This window comes from Nanorana parkeri, unplaced genomic scaffold (assembly GCF_000935625.1).
Source record: "Nanorana parkeri isolate BGI_ZX_2015 unplaced genomic scaffold, ASM93562v1 scaffold156, whole genome shotgun sequence".
Lineage (NCBI taxonomy): Eukaryota > Metazoa > Chordata > Amphibia > Anura > Dicroglossidae > Nanorana > Nanorana parkeri.
This window is the reverse complement of record NW_017306424.1, coordinates 1,193,786-1,215,984: the sequence shown is the minus strand read 5'-3', so window position 1 is coordinate 1,215,984 and position 22,199 is coordinate 1,193,786. Positions and strand designations below refer to the sequence as shown.

Genomic DNA, 22,199 nt, shown 5'->3' with positions numbered 1-22,199 from the left:
ATGAAAAAAATGTCCCCCAAGAAAACACAGCAACAACAAAAAAAATCATGAAAGGGGTTTTAACCATGCCCTACTGTATTCAAAACTTTAAAAAAAATGATGGCATTATGACAGCTACCTTTTCACATTAATTTATCTGTAATCAGTTCATTGCCCTTGCAGTTATCTCATGAATAGGAAACTATTACATTAAATCAATGCAATATCAACATTGTGTGCACCATTAAATCTCTAGGTTATAAATGATGGAAACTCAATGAGGTCTGGACATTTAGTGCTACAAGCAAAAGAAACACTTCATGCTCTCATAACTTCATCAATCCTGCTTTTTATGTATGCACAGCTGAAAGTCAGTAAAAACAACAATATTATAACCTGTTATTGCTGAAGTAATAATATGTTTAATATGTGTATAATACATTGCCAGTGGGCACAACACAAAACAGGTTACAAGCACATTGAATGTGTAAGAAATATACAAGTCATAATACTGAACGCATTAAGTAACTGTGTACAACCTATTATAATAACCAAAGCCATTATAATCATCAAATTATGGCAGGTGAACATTCCTGCTGCAGCCTTGTGCTTCATATACTGACTTTGGACCTCATCTAGTAAAGAGTAATGTGAGGTTTACTGCAGTAAAGTGCATTGAAGTGAAAGTGTAATTCATTCAAACATCCCAACAAGTGGTTAGAAAATACAGCTTCTCTTAATTTTTTGATATTTGAAATGAATTAAAAAATCAGGCCCACTATATATTCTTTGCATCTACACTGAATTATTGTAAAGTGCCGAGAGCCCTGGAGGTACTTTATAAATGTAGTATAACTCCCTTTCTTCTCTTCAGTTGTGGCTAATAATAAGCTGTATATTGTACAAAACTAACAGGCTGGAAAATTGACAATTTTTGCCAAACAAAATGTTTGCACAAATGTTCTATTTACAGTGAAGAACAGTAAACAGAATGCAACTGTTAAATATCAAACACTTATCAAATATATAACACAAATACAAATACTTACAGAAAAATACATATGTTTTGAAAAAAAAATGCGTTCAGCACGGGAATTGTCCTAAGTGTGCTAGGTTTATAGAAAAGTCTTGCATGTTTTCAAGAGTTACAGGTAGATGTCCAGGTGTGTTGTTAGTAATATTCTGAAATAATTAAACTAATTATTTTGCTTAGAACCCTATAAAAATAAGGGGCTGTCATTTTTACTCTATGCAGATTGTTCATTACTATTCTCATGCTGCTTTGTCAAATCATATTTGAAGCATTATGCAGATGTAGCTAATTTCTGAGAACAGGAAGTATATAGCTTTCGGGATAGTGTTAAAAAATGACAAGTCAAATGGAATATGTCTGTGCAGCATCAGCTCTTATTTACTGGGAGTATGAATGATTGTAATATCTGTAAAATGAAAGTCTCCTGACCTAGTGTCTTACCATGCACACATTGAGGTTATTAATATGCTTTATATACGTGCTATTCCTTTTCAACTCCCCTGGAGCAAGTGGTGATGGAACATTTGTATGCATTATAACTAAGTTATATTAACGATAAATCATATGTATTTTCCAGCAATGATTTTGAGGAAGCATAAATTAGGGAAAGAGAATTTTTCAGAAGACATACAAAATTGTAGAATAATTATGGATTTGCAACTAATAATTCCTTTTTAACACTGCAACTATAACGTTTTTTTTCTAGCTGTTGCACATTGTGACCTTTTAATAACAAGAGAACCAAGTATGAAAAATTCAAATACACTAATAATTGTTAATATTTTTAAATAAGCTTAAGGCATCTTGTATGACAGTCTAAACAAGTACAAAGTCCAGTTACCATGTGATGCACAAAGAACCTTTACCTTCTTTTTTCTGAGCCAAATCCTCATTTATGTATAACCTTTTGCATTCCCCCACCCAGACACTGGAACTCACAGTGGGAGGGTTTCACCAACCGATGCAGTGCTGTCAAACCAGAAGAGCAGTGGGCAGGAATCGGACCATGTTCTGATTGAGAAGCTACAGACTTATGAATCAGCAGTAACAATGCTTATAGCCATGCCCTTTGGAACATTTTTCATCCTTCTGTAGTGCAAGCAGGCACAGCCTACATGAGTGTGGCAACCTACTGGATCAGTGCAGCATTGTTGCCACATCATTACAGGAAGATGCATTATCTGGACTTCACTGGCAGGCTCAACTGATATTTGTTGGACTTTGCAAGGTGAATAAGAGAAAACTCTTAAAATTCAGTGCAGCAGCACACATTTTTTAAAGAGAGGCCATAATTCTACTTTATATTAATTGTTTGTTTTTTTACAATGAACTTTGTTAGTGGAAAAAAAAGAAAGACCCAGAAATGAATGAGTTTACCTAACGCTCACTCACCCATTTATTAGTAAGATAATAAGAAACCTAACATTTGAAAACCCGAAGAAGCAAATTAAACTCTGTTCTGGTCAAGACTATTTCATGGTGATTTAAAAAAAATTGATGAATGAGTAAATACATAATCCCTGTCCAAATGGAATAGACAAAATTATTCCTTTTAGTATATTGCCTTAATAGTAAATAATTTGTATGAGACATACCATCCCTTCTCACTGATAATGCATTTTATATTACTGATCACACACTTGGAGATTGTTGCACAATCTGTACTATTGTAGTTCAATAATGTGATAGACTTGTGGTGTTTTGAGTATTTCAGCAATAAACCATCAGGGACCAACATTGTCCTAACTTGAACAAATTCTGGCTCAGATTTAAAACATTTTTTTCTTTCTCCACACTTCTGGTCACTGTTAAACATCAGGAGGCAGAGATGGACTCCTGATCATGTGATCAATATGAAAGCCAATCACACTGATCATATTATTGGGAAGCCTGCCCCCACCTCACAGTATTAGTACCACCTAAAGCGCCATTCGCAAGGGGTCAATGTTTGGATAGAGTAGGGAAGGGTTAGACTTTATGTCAGGTTTTTATTGCTGTCTGTGACTCCTCTGGGGAAATGTGCCTGTCTATCTGACCTGCTGACCATTGTCAACAAGTCAGAAAGTGAAGGAAAATCTCAAAATTTTGAGCCGTCACCAAAGAGGTAAGAGAAAGACCTTCTTAGGGGACACCTGTTCCAGTGAAAGCTGCTTGAGATGCAAGTTTCCTTCCCTTTGAGAGATTTAATGTTATCTCCTGTTGTGTCTCTAGGACATAAAGTGAAGGAAAATGCCCCCGGTGGAACACAGGCAGCAAAAAAAAAAAACCCTATTGGGGTTATTCCTTACTATATCTAAAATTGAAAAAAAAATACTTGCTTAACATACACTTTAAACATTCTAGTATCTGTAGTATTAGGTACTAGTATCAGCATGATGGTGTAACAGATAATTGTTACAGGTGCAAAATACCAAGATAATCATTAGGTTCAGGTTTAGGGTTTGTAGGATAGGCTAAGGGTTATATTTTAGGGGTAGTTCAAGTGTTAGGTTGAGGTTTAGGTTATGTTATATTATAAGTGTATTATAATAATATTTTAAGCTATGATAAACTTGTTTTTGGGTGTGATTGTTTAAATTACAGATGATATAAATTAAGTGGTGCCAAAACTGTTGGATCAAAAATCACCAGCAATTTCAATTCACTAAAAACTAAAGTGCAGGGATTTTAATTGGCTTCTTTCTAAAAGGTTTGATTCCATGTAGATTTTTTTTTCTATTTCTAACATTTACATTTTATATTTGTTACATTTACACCTTATGTTTCAATTGTAGCAAAATAATAATAGAGACTTCAAGAGAACTGACCCTTTTATTGACAGCAGAAACCTTGCAGAGCACTACGGGCAGCCTGGGATTAAAGAATTGATGTTTATCACTATGTAGTAGTCCAATGCCCTTGTGTAACTGTCATCCTGTTTCCATCTGAAAAGACTCAGTGATTGAGTTACAAAAATAGGATGTTAAAGATTTGGATAGTTTGCCAAGTTTAAAGAGAATTGAAACCTTTGAATTCAAAGGGGGGCAGTCCCACTTACACTACTGTACATTTTCTCAGGCAGAAAACGAATGTGAGGACACGCAAAAGACATTTATACCAGGAAAAGAGGACCATTTCTGAGGTCGCTTTTTGTGTTACCAAGTTACAGAACATTGTTCTGAGTGATCGACTGTGAAATCACGGTGTTACTGGGTGTGCTTCACACAACCACAACGTAAAACCAGAGCTCATCTTTAGGACCATTCTTCCTAATAATATATTCTGTTTTGCATCACTGGCTGTTTATGCTGTTTTGCCTCACTTAGTCTGAATTGTATTTCCGCTACCGTGGTGAAAATTAAAATAACTGCATGTGAACCAGGCAAATGACTAGTTACCATGAAATGAGAGATGAATACTTATGATGTGTCAAGGAAAACTTTTGAGATGAGCTGCAGTAGCTTATTCTGTGGGCTGATTTTACTGTCTCTTACGGATTCTATACATGGCATGTACGCAGGGAGGTAAATTTAAGGAACGTACAGAAAATGCCTAATACTTCTGCTTTTTTTACAAATGTAATTCAAGCACAACATTTGTAATAATATAATTGGAATTTTTAACCAAGAAAAAGAGATACCCATATACTTTTCCTGGGGAGTATATTCAAAGTCCTGTGTTCCTTTTCGATAGTTATAATATTATAATTGGTCATACTTATCTACGAGTTTCTATGCATACCGTTTAATGTTTATACTGTACTCAAGTGAGTTAAAAGTAAAATTTCCAATATGCCCAGCATTAAGTTAATATATTTCAGGTGCACCATTATGGTTTTTATATCACTGACTTTCCACTTTAAATGGTAATGCTTAATTTATTTCACTTTTTATTTCAAAATAATAATAACCTTCTTTTTATTCTAACTATTAATATTTTATTTATTTAGCTTTAATGGGTTTTTTTTGAGATTTTGCACTGTTTGAATTTCAAAGAGTTTAACTGGTCATTTATTACTTTATTGTACTTTTGTAAGCCATCAATGCATGCCTCTTCTTAGCAGATCAATATACTGAATATATATACAGTTGTAGTCCACAGTCCTGTGTCTGGAATTTCAAGCACAAACATAGTTCCAGCACTTCTCATTCATAACAACTCTATTTGATTAGGCAGCAGTACAAGCTCTCCAAACACTAGTCTAGTGACTATTTAGCATGATTCCCCCTTTGAAGCTCAGATTTTGCCTGTTCATTGCAGTTAATATGTAAACTAATAAAGTCAGGTTTCCAAAACCTTTAGCCTGAAGAGGATTACCAAAAAGTCTTACGTCAGTTCACAAATTAGTCTGTGTTTGAATTAAATAAAACCACAAAATTAAAACAATGGAAATTATATTATTCTTGTGAACATGCAAACACAGAATATAAGTCTGTAGGAGTTTTCAGAGGCTGTTTTTGTGTCATGTAAAACATGACTAATTAGTTCCGATTTTCTACAGGTAAATGTGCAAAAGCAACATTTCATGTTCATAAACAACCCTTGCTGCTACATTTATGTTAGTAAAAGTAGCAAAATAACATATATTACATTGTTTGACTTTTAAAATAACTAGAAAAAATAATTAAATACAGACTCAAGCATTGATTAGGTAATTAATTAATCAGTATTTTTTATATCAGCCTATGTATTCAATTTAAAATACGTATGACACAAGAGGTTTACTAGATCAATATACATTGAGAGAGATAAACTTGGAAAATTAAACACCATTTAAGATTCAAGCCAATAATTGATATAATGTCTCTTATTAAATATTATTATATTATTAAATGTTATGTTGTAATAAAATGTATGGCCATCTCCTTAAAAAGAAGGATATATACATATATAAAATTTCCTTTAAAGGAAGGGAGAAATATTGCAGAAGTAAATCTCAAGTTATTTACACCTGTATACCATTGATGATGTTTTTTTATTTTCTTGTTTTTAGATATATGAATATATTGTAACTGTAAAGACATTCAGTTAAAAAAATGACCCTAATTTATTTTTCAACATAGTGATTTACAGCCCTGCTTTAAAGAGCGAAGTAATTAAAACCCCCCCCCCCCCTCTACTTACAGAGTGATAAATATCGCACTTATAATATATTTACAAACATTCAGGTTATTAGCACAGTTTTATACAGTGACATATGTTTTGAAAAACATCACCCAAATCTCATTGTAACGGGGCACTCAATAAAATGCGTTAACGACTCCTCTGATTTTTAAAAGATGTGTTTTGACTGCACAAAGTTTTGTCTCCGCTGGCATCTCAGCAGAGTTATTAAAGTGAAAAAAGAAAGAGCTTCACACGCAATTAACTCAGGCTTACTTCCAGAGGAGTGAAAACAGGGCAGACACTGCTTAGGCTGGACTTAGACAAGAAAGAGTTAACAAGCAGCAAGCAGGAAAAAATTAAATCCAGCAAATAAACACAGCTAAAAAGTATATTCATGGCAGCAAACATCATCACAAAGTTATATTTGTCACTTACCATTTTGCTGGCATCTGCTTTCATTGAAGTGTAGAGTTTTGTAGTGGATTTAATTTTCTCTCATTTGGTTTAAATCACCCATAGCTTTACTATGAGTTCAGGACAGAGCATTTCCCTCCCTCCTGCAACTCTGGAAGCATGTCTGACACAGCTTAGACTCTGGATGGATGGTTGGAGTGTTTAGATTTGAAGTGTGTATTCCTTTTCTAGGCAGAAATGTTTGAAGAGCTCAACCTACTGAGGAGGGTTTGTTTTATTTGATACAGGGGTTGGATGGTAGTACCATTCAGAGGCACAAAGTAATTGCATCACAGGAGGGACTGGGTGGAGTTCTGGCTGTGTGTGTCTGTGTAGGGGGGGTGATACTGAAAGAGGAAGACAGATGGGGAACACTAGTATAGGTGATGGTTTTGTAAATATACTGTTGGGAGAATGAGCTCATGTCAGCTTTATAATTCCCAGTTGGCTGAACCATATGCCTGTCAGTCCAGACACTGGTAATCTTATTTGCATGTCTTTTATTGTAATAGCCAATAGGGTCAGACAGATAGTTTTGCCTGATGACATGAAAAATACATTTAAAAAAAACTGAGAGCAAAGAAAAGGTGAATCGTCTCCCGCAGCACCCAGTATGATTCTGTCTTGTTTAATTCTCTGGTGCAGGTTGGAAAATACAAATTAACAGTTTCTTGGCATGAGTGTTAGTGATAGTGATTTAAATGAGCCCTCCTAAATAAAATCACCTCAGTGTAATGTGTTGTTGTTCTGGCAAGGCCCATGTCAAACTTGCCAGCAACAAGAGCGCTAAAAAGTGCAATGAAAGTATGCACCTGTCACTGCAGGTCTCCGGCAGACTTCCTCGCTCACGTAAATGCTGCAGATGTCACCCACCAGTGAGAGAGCGTAGCTACACGCATCCAGACAGCAAAGAAGTGCCCAGAACAAATGTGTGAATATTTCTCTGTCCTGTCCGACAGGGTCCCTAGTGTGACATGGGCCTTACCCAGATTCCAGCTCACAGTGTACCAGACAAATGTTTCAAGGACACTATTGACTCAGGAATGGGCTTAGAAATCATCTCTATAAAATTTAAACCCAAATCCACACAGAATACTTTTGAGGGGAAGGGTAAAAACATCTGACAGGCTTTTATTCCTAACTGTGACTTCTGTAAGAAAATTGGCCCTCGCTGTTTGCCTCAGTGATACCCCTGTGACCCCTGGATTGGAAATAAGGGAAAGGGGTCACCAGATCAGGAAGGCACAGACAGTCATAAAACTCTCACAGAGGTTTCAGTTTTTTCTCAACTGTACTAAAACTTTGTTGTGGCTGCCCGTATATCTGCCTGGAGACATTTCCTAATGTTTCATTTCCCCAAAGGAAGTGAGGGGAAATCTCCCTAACAGGAATGCAAACTACCCTGAAAACCGAGATGTTTCCCACACCATCCAAATCAAAAAGAAAAGTTTGGTCGCGAGTTTGGCTTCAAGGCATGTTCTGTAAGTAATCTCTGTTTCAGATGTAAATGCTGCGACAGATGAAGCTGAAAGACTTTAGATTCAATGTAACACAGAATGAGGGGAATTTATTAAAACTGGAGCAGACAAAATGTGGAACAGTTGTCCAATCAGCTTCTCTCTTCAGTTTGTTTAGTTAAGATTTGAAAATGAAAGCTAATTGGTTGCCGTGCAAAGCTGCTCCAGGTTTTGTCTGCTCCAGTTTTGATAAATCCCCTCAATGAGTTTAGGCTTATGTCACATTCAGTATAGTGCCATTGATTGGCCTTCATTTGCATAGGGCCTGTAGAGGTTTTCACGTTTCTTACATATTAAAGTGTATGTAAAGCCAAATCTTTGAATAGAGTATGTAGTGGTTAAGACTCATTTGTCAGAAAGATTTCCTTTAACTTTCTGTCCCAGAGACTCAGCAGGAAGTAAAGGGAGTTATCTTTAAAGCGAGGAGATTTGTAGACAGCTGTCTCCAGAACAGGTTTACATATTGAAAGATTTCTCCATAGCTCCTGCTCCTGTAACAACTCAAAGATGTTGGATTTCCCAACATGTACCAGAGACTGTTACCTGGACCTACCAGATGATACCTGTCTCGATCGGAGACACAGACAGCAATTAAAAACCTGACAGGGATTCTGACCCTTCTATACTCTACCCAACTAAAAAAAGTAATAATAATTAAATGCGTTTAAAAATGTTAGTTCGGTATAGAGATATGTGTATTCGCATTGTGTGTTCTGAGGGTTAGACCTTGCACACAGATTGCTAGAAGATCACTGGCAGAATTATTCTACATTTGTAGGACTTGACACAAATGCAATCGGTTCAGCGCAGAGGGATCCTCATTGTAGAATTTGGTTTCTGCTATGTGGCATGATGATGATTCCATTGGTGTGCATTTATTTTGCAACATTTTCCCCTGTTTTTAACCTCTCTGATTTGGTGCATCCCAAACAAGAATGTACTTAGAGGGCATCTGTTGTCCTTTAAATGGATCATTAGTTACAAGAGCTTGGTGCTGACATGTCTTGACTGAGAACAGGTGGCTTTCACAGCACAAGGTAAGGTAAGTATTTTGTTATGTTGGAGGTTTGTGGTATTTAAAGTGTTAAGGTAAAGTTTATGTTTAGAGCATAAGTTTTAGTTTGTGTTAGAAGGAGAGGTTAAGGTGCCCATACACTGCACGATCCTCGTACGAGAATTGCGGGAAATCCCGCGATCGTACGAGAATCGAGCAGTGTATGGAAGGCATGTGACCGTTTCTAATGTACGGTTGCACGACTTTTGTATTTCGAGCATGTTGGAAAACCAGTCGAGAATCGTACGATTTTCGGCTAGTTTTTAACATGATCGAGAGATGACTGCCGAACGGGCCGGTGTGCGCACGCGCACACAGCCTGTTCAGCATTGCAGTCATCGGAAGCCCGCCCCTCAGGGGGGCGGGCTTGTGATGATTGCAAGTATGATCTGCCTGTCCAAGATGGGCAGATCGTACATTTTTTAAAGTACTTTACAACCCTCGCAAGATAAAAGTCTTGCAAGGGCTGTAAAGTGTATGGGCAGATTTACATAAAGGTTTTGGAGTTAGATCAAATGTTAGGATTAGGAAGCAGGTCAAGCGTTATGGTTAGGTATGTAGACCCAAAACTTTTGTCATTTTGAGAGAGTAACAAAATGACAAAATGGGGTTGATTTACTAACCTTTTAAACACACCACGAACGTGTATACACCTCTGTAGTGTGTTCCCTCCCAGCATGATCTATGGGAGGAATCGAAACACCTTTGTAGTGTGTACACACCCAGCAGGTGTGTTGTGCAAAGCCCTGCAATGAATTGCAAGGTAATGTGGTGTAAATTAGCTCTATGTTATGTTGCTTGCGTTGATGAATGCAGGAATGTAAATGCATGAGCTAACCATTTTTGTCTAAACTGTGAAGCAGCATTATATATGCATCATGTGCATGATTTTTCCATATATGGCATTAGTGGAAATATGCTTTTAGAGACTTTTTGGTTGATAAATACGTTTTGCTGTGTGAAAATCACACACACCTGGTGTGTGTGTGTGTTTAGGTTAGTAAATCACCCCCAATGTATCAGAATATCCGAATTCCAATGAGGCCGAGCGCAAATTAATCTGAATGTTCTTTTAACGAAATTTCAGATCATCCGAATTTTGTTGAAAATGAAACTAAATTGAACACGTGACTGTTTTATGGCCAATCCAAAAACTCGTCTGAAACTAAAACGAAATTCTGTATGAACCGAATCTGAAAAAAGAAATGCTGCTCGTACCGGAAACCCGAAAGAATGAAAAATCCAAAATTAAACTCATTTTTTGTCGGCTTACATGTCTAGTAAAGTGTTTAAGTTTTAGGTAGGTGAAGGTTGGGGGTGCTCTGGTATTAGGGAAAGGTTGGGAACTTTAGGATTATTATGCATTTGTGGAACCAGCTGCCTGATGGCTCTTTCAACTTCGTCCCACAAATGCTCAATTGGATTGATTGATTGTGAGGGCCACCTAAGCAAGGTAAATTCTCCCTCTTGAAACCACTCCTGCACAATACGAGCACTGGGGCATGGCACATCGTCTTGTTGGAAGAACCCATCTCCATTGGGATACACCATTAACATGATAGGATGAACTTGTTCAGCAACGATACTTTGGTATGTTGTGCTATTCAGACGTTGTTCCACATGACTTAAAGGGCCAAAATCATGCCAGGAAACATGCTCCAAACCATAACACTGCACCCACCAGCTTGAAGGGCTGTACTCATGCATGTGGGGTGCATGCTTTCATGCTGTTCCCGTCACATTTTTACTCTACCATCTGCATGATGCAACTGGAAACGTGATTCATCGGACCACATTACTTTTTTCCAATGCTCGACTGTCCAATCCTTGAGTTCCTGTGCGAACTGGAGACGTTTTATCCTGGTAACTGCAGACAGCAAAGGTGTTCGAATAGGCCTTTGGCTTCCATATCACATACGATGCAGTGTACGGCGAACAGTGCGTTCAGAGATCATTTGAGAGGATCCCTGATTAAGATCTGCAGTAATTTGATGCACTGTTGCCCTTCTGTTGTCTTGTACCAGTCTTGCCAGTCTCCGTTCTGCCCTAACATTGACTAGTCGCTGACGGCCACAATATGCACGTTCAGACCCAGATTTTCGGCTGACAGTCCAGTCTTTAAACACTTTAACAACCTCTGCTCTTTAACGAATACTGCTGATACTTGCTCCATGGCTCCGAGCGCCAACAATCATCCCACGTTCAAAGGCTGTTAAATCGCGCTGTTTACCCATATCTTCAGAAAAAAATCACTTCTACTGTCGTGGTAAACAACCTGCTTCCCTATTTATAATGGTCTGGCCCTCTAGCAACTTCAGCGCAAAATTATAGCTAATTTGCCTACAAACGTCAGGTGGTCATAATAATCTGGTCTTGAGCTGCCATTTTGATGTGCTGGGCTTTTGGGTGTGTCCCTGTGCCTTTAAGGAGGAATGGGCTGCCTCCAGGCATAACTGCACCCAATTTGTCTATTGCAAGATATGCTCCTAGATGGAAGCTCTCATAGAATAAACTTAGGACCACTCTACACAGAGGGGGTTTGACGAGGAACTGTGGCTTCCACAAAGTTTGCCCAAGTTGAACAACTAAAGCCTCTGTTTTTAACGCTAATTGTTAGACAGTGTAATTTTTTGCAGGCCTAGCTGGCAAGTGTGTTGGGAAAGTTTTGTGTTTTTATACTGTATATGGTAAGAACTTTGATCCAAATATGTCACTGATGTTTGAATACAAGAGACTCTCCGAAGTTACACGGTGGCACGGCTTGGGCAAACCCAGAGGTAGGGTGGCAGCAGCTTCTTTGTGAATTATATCTTATTTCTTCACCTGCTTGGTACATGCATGAAAGCAAAACTTTGGTTGCTGTACATATATACTTTCATTTCAGCAGATGATTATGAATTGTGATCAAATATAATTTTGTATATACTAAATACAAATACTATGGTATAACTGTTTAAGCTTGGTCCAAAATTACAAGTAACACGAGACTGGCTTCTTATTTCATTTGGTTCCTTTTCTGCTTTAGTAAATGGCACACTCTGTATGAATGCCATTACACCACATACTTAATATATAATTTATCCCCTAAATCTATGTTGAGGTAAAATAAGATTTCTAGTATGTTCTAGTACATAGCCATTCTACCTGCATATAATTCATAGCTGAGCAGCTCTATACCAACAAGATGTAGAGCACTGTGTGGCTATAGACAGTATTTACAGGGTCTGGCATGATACCTGCTTTACTGTTGCAAACAATGTAAAAAAAAAGTTTTATTTGGTTATTTTTGTTGATTTCAATAGTTTTTTTTGCTTATTTTAAATCAATATCCGCCTTTACTCATATAGTTATCCCATATAATCCGTATATGTAGACAACACAATAGAACCCCCATGGCTTTTAAGACAGGTGTGCTGGAAACAAATATATGTTTAAATTGTAAAGTATGAGCAAAGAAAATGTGAAAATTAGACCCTTTCTTCTAGTGGTGCCTATTCTTCCACAGTCATACCTATTTTCACAGATGACAACTTTTGAATAATGAGCAGGTTTTTGCTCAGGTTCCAGATAACATTTGAAAAAGAACAATCACAAAGGGAGCACCTGGTTACATATCCAGGTGCAAAATGATCTTATTTATTTTTCAGAACAGGATGTTTCTAAAATATTTGGCTAATACGCATATTTCAAGGTAAACAAGAGACGGGGTTTGATGGACACCCACACAAACACAGAGTTAGGGCTTTGTCAGTGTTTACTGCATGTTGCGGTTAGGGTACAAGTATCCCAGTCCATGAATAGTGACCCCAAACAGAAGTAGCTAATTAATGCACTTACGGTAGTAGGAATCAGGGGCGTAACTAGAAATCACAGTGCTCCATAGCAAAATTGTGTTTATTGAGCCCCCCCAAACCACCCCCAACAACAAAAAATGGCGTCTGTTTATTGACACATGAGACAAAGACAAAAGCTTTTTGATTAATTGTGCTATGTCTCATGCGCCAACAAACAGACGCCATTGATTCATTACTTGGAGTGCCAGTGTCTATGTTATTCTGGTCTAACAGCCAGCCGGCTCCGAGGGTCGGTGAATATAACTTTTTTGATTTTCGTACCTAGACAAAAACAAGCACTGCAGGGGTAGCCCCACTGCAAGGGTTAAGAACATTTTTTAACTACTTGCTGCCCGGATCAATTTAGTAATTTTTGCACACACATGATAAAATCTGAATTTTTGGCTAGAAAACAGCTTCAGACCCCCCCCCCCCCCCAACAATGATATATTTTCTGAAAGCAGAGGCCCTGTAGAAAAAAAAATGCTAGTTGCAATTTTTTTTGTTGCACAGTATTTGCGCACATTTTTATCAAACCAGTATTTTTAGGATAAAATACATTAAAATTAATTTTAGTGCACAGAAAAAGAATATAATACCCAATTTTTAGTCAAATATAAAATATGGGGTCACGTTGGGTAAATATATACCAAACATGTCAAGCCTTAACCAGTTGCCATCCGACCGTTGCAAAAAAACGGACGGACAGCAGAGTCGCATTGGCGGGTTGCCGTCTCCAGGGGGGATTTTTTTTCTGCTTGCGCGCACCCCTTTTGGGAGGGTGCCAGGAGGTGAGATAGGAGGGAGACCAGCATCTTACTCCTTGCTCAACTCCCTCCATGCTGTGAATGCGGTAATGTGTGAATACATCACTTCCGCATTCACCTGTCAGTCATCTGGCTGCTATTGCCAGGGAGAAGAAGCTGATGAAGCAGATCTCTGCTTCATCAGCTTCTTTTGGGGTCCCCAATTGACATTAGGTGTCTTAGAGACCCCCAATGTCTCCATAAACAGGACCTTTCAGTGTGCCTTTGCTATTTTATAGGGGGATTTTTATCCCCTATGTAATAGCAATGACATTAACCTGGCTCGGGGGTTAATTTTCAGTACCAAGAGCGGTAACCCCGAGCCATACTCGGGATTGCACAAAAGTGTCACTTACCTTGTCCCTGTGAGCCGGCGGTGTCCTCTGCTGCTGTGTTTCAAACTTTATCATACCCGGGATGTCTACTGGACTCTTGTTTGGACAGATTTAGGTGAGTTATTCCTAAGATTTACTAAGAATTACAGGCCTACAATATAAAACAACAAATTGCCATGAAAAACAATGTACCGCTTTAGCATGCTAAAATCCTGCATAATCATACCGTCAGGGAGGTGAAGTGTAAAAAAACATAAAAAGAGTTAAAAAAAAAATAAGTCACATATAAAAAAAGTTTAAAAAACCCCCAAAAAAGTCTTAAGTCCTGTGCACCAGCGCGCAAAAACGACAATTGCGCTACACACGTTACATATCGTTGCGAACGTCGCAGTGAGAGCAATCATTTTAGGGCCATCAATCACTGATGGCACTAAACTGATGAGCGGTAAAAGCTTTTATAGCGTTGCCTATGGCCAATTTTGGGTATTATAGTTTTTTGAGGTTTCACGCGCGCATGCGCAATTTTAAGGCATGACATGTTTGGTGTCTTTCTACCCGACGTGACCCCGTCTTTTATATTTTACCAAAAAATTGGGTAATAATAAATGTTTTATCATTTAATATAGGGGAAACAGTTAAAAAAAATGGTAATTTTTCCTTAATGTAGTAAAAAATAAAAATCCCAGTGGTGATTAAACACCACTAAAAGAAAGCTCTATCTGTCCCCAAAAAATGGTATACAATTCTTTTCAGTACAGCGTTGCATGACGGAATAAATGTCAGTCAAAGTACCGCAGCGCTGAATACCGAAAAATGGCCTGGATGGGAAGGGGGTTTAAACTCCGCAGACTTTAAGTGGTTAAAATTGTGTTTGCCCGTGAAACCGCCAAAAACTACAATACCCATAATTTCATATAGGCAACGCTTTACAAGATTTTACTGCTCATCAGTTTACTGTTAACAGTGATCGATGGCCCTAGAATTAATGCTCTCACTCCAACATTAGCGAGGATATGTAACATGTAAAACTTAACATAGATGTCAACAGCACAGCTGGATACAGCTTGAATATCAGTGCCAATTTTATTGATAGAAGTCACTCAGACAAGCATTTTCTGGGCCGCACAGGGTCCTCTTCATCAGACTCAGAAATTAGTCTTTCAGACCCCTAATGTCACCTAGGGACCCCAAAGAAGCTGATGAAGCAGAGCTTTTTCTCCTGGCTCTAAGAGCAGAAGAATATACACAGCAATACACATAACTTCCGGGTCAATGATCGGAGGAGAGATCAGTGGCTAGAAGCTTACTGAACTCCCTCCGATCTGTCAGGGTAGACCTGCTTTGCCAGTCCTGGACCTGCACGGGGACAGCGGAGCCCGGGGTTGCCGGCAGCAGAGGGGGGGGAGCACATTCCGTCGCACCATAGAAGCGATCCACCGGATTGCATGTATCTGAACAGCAATTGCCTGCCGTTAAATAACTACTTCAGGATCTGATGTTTTTTGACAGTGGGCAGCCCTGAAGTAGTTAAAGGAGATGAGGCAGGTTTTATCATGAATTTAATCAAAATGTGTGTAGGCCTCATTTTCAAACTGACACGCTACATGTAGTTTTTCAACATCAAAATCCAAATTTTATGTACATATTTCACAGTATAGACAGTATATACATGTTAGACAGTATACAGGCAATTTTGATAGGCCGCATTTTGAACAAGGAAAGCAACATTAGCCAGATATATATTTTACCAACCCCATACACAATATAAAAGCACCTTTAGCAGCTCCCATTTTGAGGAAATGGCCAACATTTAAGCAAAAAAAACAATATTAGATTGTATTTATTTCACAGAAAAAAACTACTAAAATACTGTATAGAGTTGGTGTACACTATTTAACCACCTCCCGTCCCGGAAGCCTTATAGGAGCAGGTGAGCGTCTTAAAACTTCCTTCCTCGTCCCCACTCGTACGCGGTGCCGAGTGGGGAATCTGTCAAAAATGTAAACAGCCAGCGATGGCTGTTTACATACAAGTGATCTGGCATCTGTAGAGACGCCCGATCGCTTGTACTAGGTATGGGTGTGCGCCGCCCCGGTCAGTACACAATCTCCCTTTGATCTCCTCTCTGATCCCCAAATGCAGGAAGTGATGTCATTCCCGGCTACAGATGCTGGTGAGAAGCTGATGAATCACATCTCTGCTTCATCAGCTTCTCTGGGGGTCCCTAGGTGACATTAGGGGTCTTGGAGACCCCTGATGTCTCCTAAAGAGGACCTGTCATGTGAATTGGCTATCACATAGGGGTTTTCTTAGCCCCTATGTGATAGCAATAAAGTTAAGTGTAAAAAAAAGTTTAAAAAAAATTAAAGCATAAAAAAAAATAAAGAAGCATTAAAAAAAATAGCATGCCGGCAGGGGGCCTGCTTTTCCACGTAGGCTGTGGCTACTTTCTTGAAAAAAGGGTACTGTAATGGCCCATTTACGATTATTAATTTTTTAATGCATTTTCTATTTAAATCAATGGAAGTGCATCAAAATGCATGCCAACACATACTGTACGTTAAGATTCACGTAAATGTGTTGTGTGTTATAATGTGTGTTCACATTCAATAAAAGTGCATTAAAATACACAGTAACACACTTGAATGCACATTGGAATGTGGTTTGATGCTTTTCCACTGATTTCAATAGGAAACATATCAAGGGAAAAATGACTTAAGACTTTGACTATGACTTAAGACTTTGCTCCCTTTTTTTTGAGGCACCTGGAATGTATTTAGCTGATTTCAACTAAAAGTTAATTTGGGCTTTAAAAACTATTCCATTAAATTCCTTTTCTAAAATAATAACTAATCTTATAGCATGCTGATTGCTTTTATAGCAGACTGCTAAGGGAATGTCAACTATATATATAATCATTTCAGCTGAAATTATTTTCCAGGTTATCTTCCTGTCTGAATAAATCATTATGCACAGTAGTAGGCTTTGTGTTTCCTCTCAGAAAAAAAAGTACAACTCAAATTTTAGTAGCATTCTTGGGTTCTGGGGTTTATCTGTTATTAACATGGGGTTGCATTGTGTGGTCATTTTAAGGAAAAATAGTCTATTCAGCTGTAACCTCTACATAGTCAAAGGTAAGTGAAAATGCATACCCTAGCCAAATGCTGCTTTAAGTAACATGACAATAACTTTTTCCTGCTTTTTACATACGGCTTCCATTTGGTATTCTGTTTCAATAAATCCTGTATTCTGCATATTTCATTATAGATGAAAAAAGTCTGTCTATTTTACAGACAGACATTTTTGAATTACTTTTTCTAATGTGCATATTAGTACCAAAATATTTTCTTCTATTTGTGCCAATTGCAGGCAGTAGTGGATCATAAGAACATTGGTGGTTTGCACAGAAGCCAGGCTCCATTTGGGCCCATGGGGATGCTAAATAAGTTGTGCTCTTCATAGTAAGGTAATTTCAGCTTTGCAAGTCTTATTTTTTTGGCTTTTTTTCCAAAAGGTGATCAACAATGCCATCCTTTGTATTCCAAGGTTTCCTTTAAATAATCAAACAGTTATATAAAATATGTATACCATCTCTCTGTACCTGGAAGCAAAGTGTGAAAGTAGAATTATGGGATGAGTGAAAAACACTTTTAATTAGAGCTGACGTGGGACACTGAAGCTGTCACGCCTCAGCTCTATTGAACGAGAAGTGAGCGATCACAAATCACTGATCGCTCAGTTCCTGATCTATTCCCTGCAGAGAGTGGTGACTGTCAGAGAGTGGTGACTGTCAGTCATCGCTCCCTGCAAGGATTCCCCCATCCCCTCTCCATTCCTCCAATTGGAGTAAAACGCAGAAGAATATGCGCAAACCCAACCAGGATCCCAGACTATAATACTTACAACAATGGACTAGAAAGGCTTTTTAGGGTTTTTAAGGTGTACTCATAGACATATTGATTAAAACTCATCATCAAGCTAAAATAGGTACACAATGTACCTGTATGCGCAGCAATACAAATATAAGAACTAGTTGCATTTAAAAAGTACAGGCCACGTCTATATTGGCAACAACCTCCCCACATGCATCCATGAAATTGTTTATATTCACATCAAATGTCCATAATGAGGTATAAATACAGTTGTTCCATTCGCAGTTGCAGTTTTGACCATCTCTTTCGGTGGAGGAGGTGTTATACACTCTTGACGCGTTTTGCCCTCAAGGAAGGATAGCATGGTAAGTACACTTTAAAACAATAACAGAACAAATAAGTAAGTACATATAACTACACATTTTGTTCATATCAACTGATAACCATCACAACACCCATGCTTACGTCACCACTGGCCCACTCTTGTCCAGATCTTTCCCAGCTGCAGCACAGGTCTGGGCTGTCACTATACAGTATAGAAGGCAAAAGGCCCTCTATATGCTAAGTTTATTTAATCTGCACATGATTGGGTATTCACTGTGAACACACATACCCATTTATTGAGTAAAGATTCTCAACTCCTTTAGTAAAACAGCCTGATTGTTACAAATGCTTCACAAACACATCTCACAGAGCAAAGCACAAATGCCTATTTAGGCTGACCCTTTGGAATTATCCTATTAAACTGTCAAGGGCCCATGAATTGAAAACAGCCTGGGGCCCATGGTGCAATTAATCTTCCACTGACTGCAGGTACACCAGATATATGTAGATTTAACTATAATGACCGTGAATTATGGACTATTAACAAGGGTGTACATATAAAACTGGTCACACTGGACTGATTGTAGAACCTCTGTATATTGTCCTTTAAGCTAAGCATACATTTTTGCATGATATAAATTGATTTATTAACTTAGTGGTTAATATCAGAACTGGAGCAGACAAAATGTGGAGCAGATTTGCACTGCAGCCAATCAGCTTCTCATTTTCAAATCTTACCAGAGCAAACTGAAGAGAGGTGCTGATTGGTTGCCATGGGCAACTGCTCCAGATTCTGTTTGCTCCAGTTTTGATAAATTCCCCCCACTGTGTTTTGACAGCACAGGGGAAGCTGTTCAGCACAGTGGCTGTTCCTATACCCGGAGGACGCAGTAATAGCTCTGGCTACTACAGTGTTTTTGTCAGGATCCAGAGCACCCCCAGGTGGCGCTGGAGCCAGGTCCTGCAGTTCCTGTGCTCGCCTGCGGGTGTCTCCAGCAGCCAGGAACTGTCAGGAACCTGCAGCTCCAGTACTCACCTGCGGGTGTGCCCCAGCTGTGACTGATCATCCCATCACCTGGTGCTTCCTGGGAGGGTATTTAGGCCCTCCCTGCAGTGAGGAAGCTGGCTCAGTATTGCGTCACCTGCACCTGACTGACTCCCCTGGCTTGTGCCTTGGAACCTGAACCCTGCTACCTGAACCCTGCTTCCTATCTGCAACCCTGTCACCGACCCGGCTTGTTACCCGACCACTCTCCTTGAATCCTGTTCCTGTACCGCGCTGCCCTCCTGTCAACAACCCGGCTTGTACCTGACCACTCTTCTTGTATCCTGAGGCCTGCCGTATATCTGCAGGCCTGTTACCCCTCCTTGTTGCTATTCCCCCTGGCTGTGGGTGTGTGTTTGTCCCAACGGTGGGTTTGTTACTTCACTGCTAAACCTGTGGGGGTTGAAGGGGTTTGTAGTTTTGTTGATGTGTAACAAATAAACTGTATCATATATTCTGCCTTGTCCTGTGTGGTCATGTGTTTGATCTGCCTGTGTGGGTACCTGCGCAGGTGTGGGGTCACCTGTGCCGGTATCCTGACAGTTTTATACAAACCCATGACCCTGCCAGGGATCATTTATGTAGCCATGTAGCCAGGGACAAGTGTAAGTATATATAGATTTTAAAGCTTCCATCCAGCTTTAAGCTTAATGTGGTGTTATGGAACAGCATGTTTTGGATAGTACTACAGCATCAGCAATACCATAATCTGGCTTCACATATTTGGCATGTGTAATTGATTCTTTAACTTTTACATTTATCTTGACTTTAACATAGCAGCAACATCCCAATCGGATTCATTTCAACTGAAAAAAGACTTTTTTAATATATATTATGGGCTGCGACACCTTATTTTTAATTAGACGCTAATAGGACTGAATTGACTAGTGGAAGAAGCAGCCACACCAGATCTATAGGAAAGTTCACTATTAAATTTTAAAAAATGCTAAGCCCCTCAACTTTGTACAACTTTGTCAATGGCAAAACAGTTTAATTGTATAGTTTATGAGCTTCTTTTATCGCAGGACTACACTGGACTGTCTTAAAAATGTTCAGAGTGCACACAAGTTTACAGAATACACAAAAACACTTTGAAACCACAACCACATATTTCCAGAACCCTCTCCCACCCCTATATCCCCAATTTTTCCAAAAATATTCAACATATAGACTTCAGGTTTGTGTTTGGTAGAATTTGAAGAATTGGATTGAACTGGATAATAGAAAAAGACAAGGTGAGTTTTATCTTGTTTCTATTACAATTAGAGTGTATTATTTTAAAGACTATAGCCACAAATATTGTTCAGTGGCTGGACAATATGTGAAGACCTGGAGGGTTCTCTTTTCAAGGCGCCTGATGAAGTATGTTACTGTCTTAGTACTGTTCCTGCTCCCTTCTGCCTCATGCACAACCCTTTAGACCAATGTCTGTGATGGACTGCCCCTAATAGGAATAGGCTAATAGCATTGTGCATGAATCAGGATGAGTGGAAGGCAAGCTTTGGCAATGTGAAGTGTAGGCACCTCTAGGTACCTTCATTTACTAGTAGACAATACACTTGGCATTGCCTAATGCCTGCTAGCCTGTGGTGATTCCAGATCAACTCATGATTTGACAAAGACATGGGAAATATTAGTGACTACAGTAACACCGCTATTTGACAAATGCAGCGTTTGACTGATGTGAGATTGATAATAAATTAGAACGGGGAGTCCACAATATATACCTTGATTATGATGTGTAGGGCTGTAACTTGGAAAGGTTCTGAGTGATACTGAAAGAAAGTATCCCGTTTCATTGTCCTCATTAAATGACATTGTGCGCATACAAAGTTTCTACATGATGGTTATGGTAGGTTACTGTACTTTGCATGGTATCATTCCCTTTGTTGCCTTTGTGAATAACTGTTTTCCAAACCTAACATTCCACTACATTAATATGATGCTCCTGTTCCCAATTTTCTCACACCTGGTTCCACATTGTCTCTACTAAGGTCATACATGAGCCATACATTTTCACTTCCACTGTCTTACATCTGGCAAAGTGTCTGTTTCTTTTCAAGTGAAATCCATACAGTTCATTTAGCAATACAGTGTGTATGTGTGGTCAGTCTCTGGTTTTTAGTAGTTGGTTTCAGCTAGGCCTTTCCTGGCTCACTGACCAAACATATTTACAATAATTTACTAGCTGTCTGAAAATTTGTGAGAGATGTTAAACCCTCATGGGAGGCTTATTATTTGAAAATATGAAGGAAGAGTGAGAATCTCTTTTGCCAGGCAACACATTGAGTGTCATTTATTAGCATGCACTATATATAGAATCTGGATACTTTCATTTTATTTAAAATGCTGTGTCAGGTATTCTGACTTGCATTTAAAATTGATGATGTGTTGAAGCTTCCTGTAAAAAAAGGCACATGAGGAGTATGCGGCTAAGTTACTGTTTGTGGGTGCTATCATAATTTTTATTTTCCATAGGGTAGAATCCTGCTAAACATTGAATTGCAGTTGTGTTATGATCAAAATTACAACACTCAATGTAAGTCTCAGAACCTGGTCCTTGGTCCTGCAGAGGTCAGGGAGAAATATATTTGAATGTGGAGTCAGGGAGGAATTATTTCCAGTTAAAGCAAACATAATCACACTCAGGTTTTATTACTACCGGTTAGGGGTTCTGAGGATATAAGATAGATTTTTTATGTTCTTGTGGTTAAGCTTAATTTACGTGTTTCTTTTATCATCCTCAGTAACAATGCAGCTATGCAACACAAATAGTGGGGCCAGATTTAAGGAGAATCATGATGAATAATATAAATGGACAGGGCACACTTGCATGCATTTTCATGAAGCATCACAGTCAAAA

General features: G+C 38.7%; 1 protein-coding gene across 2 annotated transcripts in view; it reads right to left on the bottom strand.

Moving 5' to 3' along the window:
• LOC108785343 (netrin-1-like) overlaps nt 1–6,777 on the bottom strand; it is a 91,793-nt gene extending 85,016 nt beyond the window's left edge. For both annotated transcript variants that reach the window (XM_018554395.1, XM_018554396.1), the window contains exon 1: nt 6,533–6,777. The gene's annotated coding sequence lies outside the window, so the exon portion shown is untranslated. The remainder of the gene's footprint in view (nt 1–6,532) is intronic.
• Nucleotides 6,778–22,199: the final 15,422 nt, after the last annotated feature.